This window comes from Dysidea avara, chromosome 5, assembly GCF_963678975.1.
Source record: "Dysidea avara chromosome 5, odDysAvar1.4, whole genome shotgun sequence".
NCBI classification, from domain to species: domain Eukaryota; kingdom Metazoa; phylum Porifera; class Demospongiae; order Dictyoceratida; family Dysideidae; genus Dysidea; species Dysidea avara.
In genome coordinates this window covers 5,986,974-5,998,906 of record NC_089276.1, presented here as the reverse complement: position 1 = coordinate 5,998,906, position 11,933 = coordinate 5,986,974, and positions in this window count along the sequence as shown.

The window sequence follows — 11,933 nt, the reverse complement described above, 5'->3', positions numbered from 1 at the left end:
AAGATGTCAAGTCTCATCAGCAGGCTTTATCGTCACTTGTCCTAAAGGCAATAGACATATGTTTTGAATTTCAACCTCCAAAGTGTATTTCTCTTTACTTTAATGGTCATCATATGGTTTCCTCTACTGTATTTTCAATGGCAGCTGGGAATATCATTAATATCTGTAATGTGGATTGTACTAAGTTTCTGGGTCGCACTATTGGTGTTTCTCCAACTATTGCTCGATCGGTAGCTTCTGCTAACATGAAGCAACAGATTTTACAATTTTTACAATCCGTCTATAAGTGTTCTGTTCGGGGAGAATATAAGATATGGATCTTAAAAAACTTCGTGTCTTCTGTTCTACATTTTCATTTAGCTGTTGAGAGGCTTACTGTGTCTTCTATTCCTTCAGCACAGTCATCAATATTGAAATTCGTGAAAAATTGGTTGAACCTCCCCAGAAATTGCACTCCTGGAACTGTTTTCCACCCGGATGTGTTGGATCTCCCCTTTTTACCACACCTGAAGCAATCAGCTAAGCTTTCATACATTCTGGCTATTGAACGGTCAGTTGATCCACTAATTATGGAGCTGCGACATTCTATTCTAGCTAACAGATCTGATATCTCTTCCACTGTCCTTGACTATTTATCTGCTGCTAAGGCTTCAGTTGCCAACATTCACTCTGTAACTTTCAAGAACCATGCACGCCACAACTTACGTTCTGCTCACGTTGAATATTGGAAATCAAAACTGGAACCATTAACTGTTCAAAATAAATTTTTAGATATTGTAACTCTGGAGCAAGCTTGCCCTCTGTGGAAGAGATTGATGTATGGCTTCCCTGAAAAACAGCTGTCCTTCCTGCTACGTGCTGGTTGTGACACTCTACCAACTCCTATGAACCTGGCCAGATGGAACATCATTACTGATCCTAGATGTGCTCTTTGTCAGGCTCCTCAACCCACAACAAACCATATTTTTACTGGCTGTCCTGCTGCTCTAGATCAAGGCAGGTATACCTGGAGACATGATTCAGTTTTACAAGTCCTTGTTCATGGGCTCCAACAGCATTTACCTGAAATATTCAAACTTTACGCTGACCTTCCAGGTTATCTTGCTAGTTCCAGCCCCCCTAGTACCATCCCAACCAATCTTTCCTCCACCCTCAGCAGGCCTGACTTGGTATTGGTTTCTAATGATTCCACTTGTTTAATTGTTTGAATTGACGGTACCAACTAATACCCAGCAACATCTTCTTGCTGCTAGAGCTAGAAAGGAAGATCGATATAGCTCTTTGCAATATGACCTCCAGCTTTCTGGGTTAACTGTCAACCTTGTTCCCATTGAAATTGGTTGTCTAGGCCACTTTTTGTCAGAAACAATTGCTCAAGTAGCTACTGCTTGTGAAGTGCCAAAGAAAACTGTAAGATCCTTGTTTGAACAGGCAGCTCGCATTGCTGTGTCCTGTTCTTACAGAATTTTTAATTCTAGAGCCTCCCCGGACTAGACCACCGTAGGTAAACTTTAAGTATTACATATATATTTTGGTGTATTGTAATTTAATTTTAGTTAATGTAAGTCTTGCCAGGGCTCCTGTACTGATCCATCAGCACATGGTACCCCTGTGTCTAGGCCCCTGTATGCTTGTAATGTATATTTTGTCTTATTCATTAAGACGTTTATTCTCTTTCTCTCCAGTGACTGTTAGAGTATTTTTATCAGCGGGTTTGTTATTATTATTTTAAAAAGGTACATTAAGGCTTACAGCCTATCTTACCAGTAGATATTACTTAGAACTTAACAATGCATAAATAATTATGAGAATTTAGTCTATCAAAAATTTTCACTTGTAGGCGTAGCTGCTTTGACCACCCCACTGATAAATTAATCCAGGAATTAATCACTCGTCTATTATAAATGAATTCTTCCTAATAACTGATCTTGACTCTGACTTCAATAGTTTCAAATTGTGACCTCTAGTTCCAAAAGGGATAGCTATTAGTTGAAAGAATAACAAGTTACATCATACTGTGTCTTCGATAACTCATGTAATGATGACAACTTCAAAGCCTAGTGTTTCCTGGTACTCCAAGCTTCTAATACTAGACACTATTATTATTCTGGTTGCTTTTCATTGAATGTTTTCTATATTGTATACCAGTGTTTATTCTAGGACTGTTAGGGGGGGGAGCTTTCTCCCCCTAAAATCTCAGACTCACCCCCTAAAATTGTGAGCAACTACTACACTACACTTGGCTTTTATCAAAAATGCTCTCAGATTCAATCTCAGCATAGTTAATACGTAAAATTTTCCCAGGTTAAAATTGTGAATGCAACCTTTACTCAGATTCAGTATCAGATCAATTAATTTTTAAAATCCTCCTAATATACAGCTAAAAAAATCCATGCATGTATATAGTTACGGCCATTCAATATCTGAGAACCCAAGTTTACCCAGTATAATTATAGAAAAAATAGCTTGCTTAACTCTCAAATTTAAATTCAATCTCAGAAAGCGTAATTTGTAAAAAATTCTACTTTCAAATTGGCATGCACAGCCAGCACAAATACCCCCAGATTTAATCTCAGAAAGCCTGATGTTTAAAAACTTTCTTGCTTTGCTGTAACCATGCATAAAATATTTAATTTCAAGTTTGAATTATTTCTTGGAAGACATCCAACTATGAAGATCTTGTAAGTTGCTAGTGTTTTGTGGTATCATATGTACAATGATGGTCAATACTGATCATGATCTCACATAAATTGTAGATTCAACACTTGATATGCAGTGCATAATTATATTATTAATAGAATATGTACAGTATACATGAGGTCCACATGGTTGTCCTAGCATTATGTGATCACTACTACACTCATGTTCAAGCTCTATCAACCATAGGATCTGGCTTCACCCAATCACAAAAATCAACACTCATGAGACAGTCATGTTAACTATTTTATATAGCTATGTAGTTGTGAACTTGGACAACTATATAATAGACTTTCACCTGGTCACCCCCTAAATTCCTGATTCCCCCCCCCCCCCCCCCCCCAAAGGAGAAATCCTAGAATAAACACTGATATACAGTCTGTAAAGACTGTAATAAACCTGCATAATCAAGTTACCATATATACGTACTCTACACAAGGACAAACCATTGTTTTATAGAGCTAAGTAAAAGCATATCAGTGGATAAAGTTGGTATATAAAACAGCTCTTTATTATAAACCAAGTAATCTGTTTGCTAATTATTCACCACTGCAGCAGGGTGAGAGTGAAATTTTATATCCTTATCAACTATGACTGCAAGGTCCTTTCCCTCAGACACTTCCCCCAGAACATTGCCTGCCATTGTATAGGAATGTTAAGGGTTAGTTAGTCTTCCAAAATTAATATTGAATGATATATCCTTGTGGTTCTATTAAGCGGTATATAGCTAGTATTGTATGTTCTATTAGAGTATTTGAACAAACCTCTATCATTATAAATGAATAGACTTCATTAAATTATCTGGACTAATCACTCATCCGAACACTTTTGATTGAAGTGGCACACAGCTAGCAGGTGCTCAGATAATGGAGGTCCCACTGTACCTATAGTGTATGTACGTTGTGGTTACATCAGGTGTTTTGCATCAATTCTAGCTAAGTAGAATAATACCAGCTGAATGAAGTTGTGAATTAGCTCATCTATATAATTATGTAATGCTTCTTGAGCGAGATAATCAACAATATTAATTTTGAATTCAGCAAAGTTAAATGTTGGCCATAATTTATAGCTGTGCATACAAAAGGAAGTGTGAAAAAAAAGAAGATATAATAGGGTGCCAACCAGTCATAATACTGTCTTGTATGGGTATAGGGTTTGGCAAGGGGGTGCACCAGGTATATGGAGCAGGGGGTCTGGTCCCCCATGCTATATCATGTTTCAGGACTGAAAATGATGTAGAGTGGTTTATGCACTCCAGCCTATTATACTGGTCAGCCTATTATACTGGTATATTCGACGCAGGCCTATTAATAGTGTTGTATGTGTTTTATTAGAGTATCTCGATCTAGTATTTGTTTGGGGGGAGGGGTATGTGCCCCTCCTTGGATCTACCAGGGTCCATATTAATAGTGATGAAGTAACTTTCACTGCTACATGTACACATGACAAGGCTACATGCAGTGCACGTGTATCTTAACCATCTACATGTCTATACTATTGTTTGGTACTTCCTTGAGTACCATGTTGTGAGAATACCTGCCATGCATTCTAACACTGCTTAATTGAATCAGTGTACGCAGTCCACTGGATGTATAGCACACCAGTATACGTAGCTATAGTCCAAGTCATTGTACACTGTAAATTTGGAAATATGCAATGTCATAAAATTAATTACAGTGTATTAGCGAACTGCAATATCTACGTATACAGTCTCACTGTCAGCAGTTTTTGTCACTTACAATCTTGTATGAAATTTGGAAAGAGCATATAGGATCACACTATCCTTTTGTCACTCCTTTTTTTACATCATAATAATATTATGGCATTGTTCATGAAATACCCACCTCTGTACCACATGTAAGTATTGACCTAATTTAGTATAAATTCATAGATGCATGTTGTTGCCTTGCAATTGTAGCTATGTATGTACGTCCAGTACATGCAATAGAAAAGGCTACAAGACACTTTATCCGGTCAACACTCTAACAGAACAGTCAACAATACCTTGTATCAGTAAGTGAATATGGTGGCCAACCAGAAATAATATCATTGTTCTAAGGATATACTTGGTGATACCCTTCAGGCCATAAGGTGTATACTAACTTGAAAATTGGTCACATTGTACCCCTAACACACCACTAATGCTTGATATACAGCTGTAGCTAAGTGATCGGTTAAAAACATGAGAAGGTATTATAACACAGTCAAATTTCAGCTAAAAATTATCCTGGAAATATGGACACATATATGGACACATTATTTATAGTCACACGGCTCTCCATTGCATATAGCATGACAGACTTAGGTTTGGTTCGTCAGAACTTAATAATGCACAAAAATTAATACAAACCTCTATAGAGCACACGATGTATGTACTGTTCTGTAATATGGATAAACTGTCACACCTAGCCTACTGTACAAATCTTAGAGAAAACACTATATGTACATAATAATACAAGATGATGCAAGATTGCTGTGATTCAAAAAACGGAATAGTGTTCCTAAATTTTGAAGTTGTCATAGGTATCAAACGACTGAAGATAACGCAAAACTGTGCTGTAAATGAACTGATACTGATCCTACGTATAAAGTAAATAACCAATTAATACTTGGTGTTAGCAATAACAACCTACCAAATCCTCCACAATACCAGGCCTTTTAATTCGCAGCAGTTTTACTGTTTGCACTACATCAACCACTTGTTCCACTTTAAATCGATCCAGTATGGTGAACAGGATGCAGAAAGTACCAGTACGGCCAAGAACATTGCTAAAAATGATGACAAATAATGGCAGTAAAGATATTATTAAATAATACTACTCTTGTTATTTACTCTAGTCCCAAATGCCATTGTGGACAAAAATCCAATTTTAAGTTCTATATATCAATATTTAAGTATAATGTTATTGTGTGTCAGCACACTGCACTATGTCCATTTCACCACTCCTGCATTCCTTCATCCTTCTTCACTGTCTTCATTTTTGTTTTATTTCAGTTCGCATGTCTTATTTTCACTTCACTCCACTAAACTACTGTACTGCATTTCAGTTCACATGTCCTATTTTCACTTCACTTCACTACACTAAACTACTGTACTACATTTCAGTCCTATTTTCACTTCACTACACTAAACTACTGTACTACATTTCAGTCCTATTTTCACTTCACTACACTAAACTACTGTACTACATTTCAGTCTTATTTTCACTTCACTACACTAAACTACTATACTACATTTCAGTCCTATTTTCACTTCACTACACTAAACTACTGTACTACATTTCAGTTCACATGTCCTATTTTCACTTCACTCCACTAAACTACAGTACTACATTTCAGTTCACATGTCCTATTTTCACTTCACTACGCTAAACTACTGTACTACATCTCAGTCCTATTTTCACTTCACTACACTAAACTACTGTACTACATTTCAGTCCTATTTTCACTTCACTTCACTACACTAAACTACTGTACTACATTTCAGTCCTATTTTCACTTCACTACACTAAACTACTGTACTACATTTCAGTTCACATGTCCTATTTTCACTTCACTACACTAAACTACTGTACTACATTTCAGTTCACATGTCCTATTTTCACTTCACTACACTAAACTACTGTACTACATTTCAGTCCTATTTTCACTTCACTTCACTATGCTAAACTACTGTACTACATTTCAGTTCACATGTCCTATTTTCACTTCACTACACTAAACTACTGTACTACATTTCAGTCCTATTTTCACTTCACTTCACTATGCTAAACTACTGTACTACATTTCAGTTCACATGTCCTATTTTCACTTCACTACACTAAACTACTGTACTGCATTTCAGTCCTAGTTTCACTTCACTAAACTACTGTACTGCATTTCAGTCCTATTTTCACTTCACTACACTAAACTACTGTACTACATTTCAGTTCACATGTCCTATTTTCACTTCACTACACTAAACTACTGTACTACATTTCAGTTTGCATGTCCTATTTTCACTTCACTACACTAAACTACTGTACTACATTTCAGTCCTATTTTCACTTCACTTCACTACACTAAACTACTGTACTGCAATTAAGTTCGCATGTCCTATTTTCACTTCACTCAGTTCACTAAACTACTGTATTACATTTCAGTCCTATTTTCACTTCACTACACTAAACTACTGTATTACATTTCAGTCCTATTTTCACTTCACTACACTAAACTACTGTACTGCATTTCAGTTTGCATGTCCTATTTTCACTTCACTACACTAAACTACTGTACTACATTTCAGTTCACATGTCCTATTTTCACTTCACTCTAATGGAATTTCTTGACATTTTTACAGTTCTATTTTTACTTAACTTTGTTACACTTGTCCTGTGTATGTGATATACATCAATTTGTGACTGCGTCTGTGAAAATAGGGCATGTGGCATGGGCACATAAACATACTTTCATGACTTGTCAACATTCTTTGGCCTTGAAATATTCATCACTGATTAGTATAGGTAATCACACACATTTGAGTGCAATTAGGGAATAATTGTACGAGTAACTGTCAAAATTGCACGAGGCGAAGCCGAGTGCAATTTTGGCTGTTACGAGTACAATTATTCCATAATTGCACGAAAATGCGTGTGATTGCCTACTAATCACATAGTGACCACCTTTCGTGGTTTGTAGTACACATCTATCCAGTTCTATGTGGCCATTAACTTCTACCAGGTGATTGCATCATCCTTCTTTGTATTACATCATTTGTTGTTGCACTTAAAAGGCTTCACGTGTCAGCAATTCTGATTGGCTACTCAAAATGTCTACATATGTTGCACTTAAAAGGCTTCTATTGTCAGCTCATTTGATTGGCTATTCATCATATCACTTTCTTGTTGCACTTAAAAGGCTTCTGTTATTCTGCTATTCTATTGGCTACTTTACAGTGCAATTACAGAAACAAGGCCATGCGATTTGGGATTAATTGCACTCCTACTATTGAGACTAAATGTATGGCAAATTAAATCACTATGTGATTAAGAGTTTAACTGGCTTTACAGTGAAGATTGGAGATAATATCCCAGTATTGAGATATGAACCAGTAAATGATAGAGTGTAAGTGGAGTTGGTGCCCACATTCCCAGTCACATTTAATGTGTATACAGGGTTAATTTACACTACGCTTTAAGTGTTATTTAGACTAGTGTGTATTATTATAATGTTGGAAAACTGTTTGATAGTTACAGCAAGAGTTCTCTTACTACTATATTGGTTACAGTGTATACAGTCACCCATTTTGACTAAAATTACTGATCAGCTAGCTGCTGGTCATACTTCACTAATGCAGCACAGGCACCACAACAAACATGCAAGTGTAATTAACTTATTGATTATTGTAATACCTGAAACTTATCTCCATAGTGATGAACACACATCAAATTATGTAAGAATTAATTTATCAGTGATTGTATAGCAGCATCTACATATAGACATATGTGTGTGGCTATATCATGTAACAGTAATCACAAAAATTTTATCTCAGGTTAATCAATAGCGTGCTTTAATTCAGGCATCTGTGAATCTGTCATATCTAATTCCAAATATCATCGCAGATTTAAAGATATCATATTCATTATGCTTTGTTGGCAAAGTAAGCGTCAATCCACATGTAGACGTTTCTGGGTACAGGATATCTTGCAAATAATATAGCCTAGCCTTTTTTGAAAAGCCCAAAGGTGGTATTGCCTCTGCACCACTGAAGAATATTAGTACTTCCTCGAGTGTCAAATTTTCCTCATTTAGTCCTATGTACAGAGTAATATACATATAGTGCCAAATTAAATATGCAATAGCATAATACCTACCCTGTACTTCATCTAAGAGTCTTGAAAAGTATCTATATGCTGTAGCATTGCGGCTCTCTCCAAAGGAAACAGGCTCAAATAGATTTCTTACACGTTCTGTAATTACATTAGTATGTGTATACAAGCATACAGTAGTAAAATCAAGGCACATGGTAGTGTGTTGTTTAGCTAAGAAAACTGACACATTACTTTGTGCAGAAACAAATTAATAACACATTCAATTTTCACACATGCATAGTTCCATAGTTCCTTCTCCAAAACACATCATTTTTGTATTGTAATTGTCTGCCAGGGATGAGGGGTATGTAGGTAACGACTTGAAACATAAAATTATTTCTGAAAGATGAAATATGGCCTAAATTTTTTGAAAGATGAAAGTCGACAATCAACAAATGTAATGGAAGATGGAAGATTATGAAATTTTACAGAAATGGAAATTCACAAATAATTTTGGTTTAGATTAAGGAATTTTACGGATTGAATGGCTTGATACTTGAAGTATGTGCCCTCATCTTTCAAAATTTGAACGTTTGTTGACAATTTCAGTTTATTACCTACCCTTTGGCCAGGTAGGGTAGACACAGCAGCTTTGATTAAATTTTCACCAGACATTACCGTGATTAAAACTCAAGGCAATAACTTGAAAAGTTGTATCTAAGCTGATCATTGTACGTAGCAGAAGCTAATCATTGTAGTAATGTCTTTTTTGATGGCTTAAAAATGGAAATGGAGTTGTAAAGCAAGTCTAAAATTGTGCGATTCAGATTCAAAAAGCACCAAGTTTTAAAAAACCTTAAAAATCACCAAGTTAAATGACTGCAAAAAATCAAGTGGGTTCAGCCTTAAAAAGCTAGGGTGAAAAAATCCTGAAATAAAAGGTGAAGACCAAGAAATGAACTTTGTAATATTATTAGCATTACAATTATTACTGGATGCCACTTTTGATTTCACAGCTTCTTTCACTTAAGTTTGAAAGCTGCACCCTTTCACAACCTGTGTGCATTACATCCATACCAGCAGTTAAGGGCTCTTTGTTCATGGTAGTAAAGAAGCTTGCGAGTCCATGACGATTTGTCACCATATCCTTGCAAACTCCCATGACATTTAATCCATCCTTGAGTTGCTCCCATTCAGCCATATATCTAAATATTGTCAAGTGGAGGAAGACAGCTTTGATGATATTCTTTTTGTCCTCGAGTGAACAATTTACTAGAGGTTTCATGTAGCCTGATTCACAAACAAGGTTTCTATTATCTGGAATCTGAAGTAAAGAAATCATTTTCTCTTGATCTGCAAGTTCCAGTTGCAATTCAAAAATTGTACCATACTATGACATAAGTCCTTGGTTATAGAGAGAACAAAGACATCAGATATAGGGTACCATACATTTATTGCTACATCATAAATTACATTCCTTATGCACAATATGTACTAGTAATAGCATGGGTAGCAGTGAAATTTGGGATAAATACCACAAGTGTTGTATTGGAAATGGGGATAAAGTTCACGAGGCGAAGCCGAGTGAAATTTACCATTTCCACTACAACACTCGTGGTATTTATCTCAAATTTCACTGCTATACCCCAGTTAATACCATACTCGCTGCATATACGCAATTTGTAACTATGTACTAAACACACGTCAACACTAATTGGCGCTACATTGTTAACATAAATTCTAGCCAATGAAATTGCAATTACAACTTCTTCACTGCTACCAGTGAAATACGGGATAAACTTCACTGCTACTATTGGGGCTTTTGTATGGGCATTGAAACAGGTATGGTATTATATACTGAATTAAACATGAATTGTATCTATTGTAATTATATGGAGGGGTGGATCTAGAATTTTGTTAAGGGGAGGGCACACTGGAAGAAGTTGACTCCACAGTGTACATGTGTAAAGCACACTCAACGAAGTGTAAAGCACAAGCTTTCTAGGGGTCTGGGGGCATGTCCCCCCAGGGAAATTTTGAGAAATTAGCATTGAATTTAGTGGCAATTTTGGCTGAAATTTGCAAATTTAATTTAACACTGTAAGCATAGCAACATAGCTACTTAAGTAGTGCAAGGCCTATTGATGACAGGTGATCGCTCTGAAGAAATTTTTGAGCTTCTGATATTGTTTTTGTATGGTGGAATTTATGCTAAAAGGTTTCATTGGAAGCTTAAGTGGCTAGATATACACTACTGAGCTGGAAAACACAGTTAGAAGCTAGTAGTATATAGCTTCTAGGCTGCATTATACTAAAGCATATACGGCATTAGGGCTGAGCAATAGTATCGATAGTTTGATATATCGCGATAGTAAATGACTATCGTTATCGCGATAGTAGGGATATCACTATCGTGATAGTTATGATAAGCTCAGATATGCATTAAAATGGTATTAACAACCCTTCTATACTGTTTTACAGTAGGTATTACCAGCTTTCTTACAAAGGAGTGGCCTGTAATAGCTTTATCAAAAGTCCATATTCATCGGCCGCCCACGTAGTTAATTAACAAATGTCCTGTGCATGCAAAATAACTTTCTATATGACTGCAAATCATAGCTGTACAACTGAGACTTTGTTAAGAGCAAAGTGTTTCATAAACTATCGGGATAGTATTCACTATCGCGATATTTAATGAGTAACTATCGTGATAGTAAAATTTTTACTATCGCTCAGCACTATACGGCATTGCGAGAATATAGACATTGCTGGCATGTGAAGTGCAGGTACATAATCTTTCAACTTTAAAGAATCTTTGTATACAGTCAGGGTGTAATTGGAGTCAGCAGCTCTGTTCAGAATAGGTCTAAATTGATAAACAGTGTTTGACTGTTTTATTAGGATACTAGCATATGTACCTGCCTACGTGCAGGACCATTTCACATTTTCACATTAGCAAGCCTAATAATGTGAACATGGGGTTAACTAAACAGCAGAATTGCATGTAGGCTAAACCAATAATTATCAAGACATGTGCAAATTATGTGGTGCTATCCTACTGTAATAACATACGTGGTCAATAGTATACTGCAAGCAACTGAAGGATTGAGCAAAATTAACTTAATACACAGGTACACACTTTCTGGCTATAATTTAGGCATTAACATCACAAAGAATTGGAGTTACAAAGAGAAGGCACTTACTGTGCATGGGACAAACAAATAGACTAACCAATTGGCCTGCCCATGCCTGTATATTCATGGTACCTACCCTATATGTACATTCTCACATTAATCACAATAACATGAATCAGTGCTTTAGGAATGAAGCATGTCCTAAACTGAGTAGCATGCATGGTGATATCATCATGAACTTATTTTCGCCATCATTCAAGCCTAACAGTTAAAGTGATGTGAACATGGAGTTAACTAAACAGCAGAATTGCAT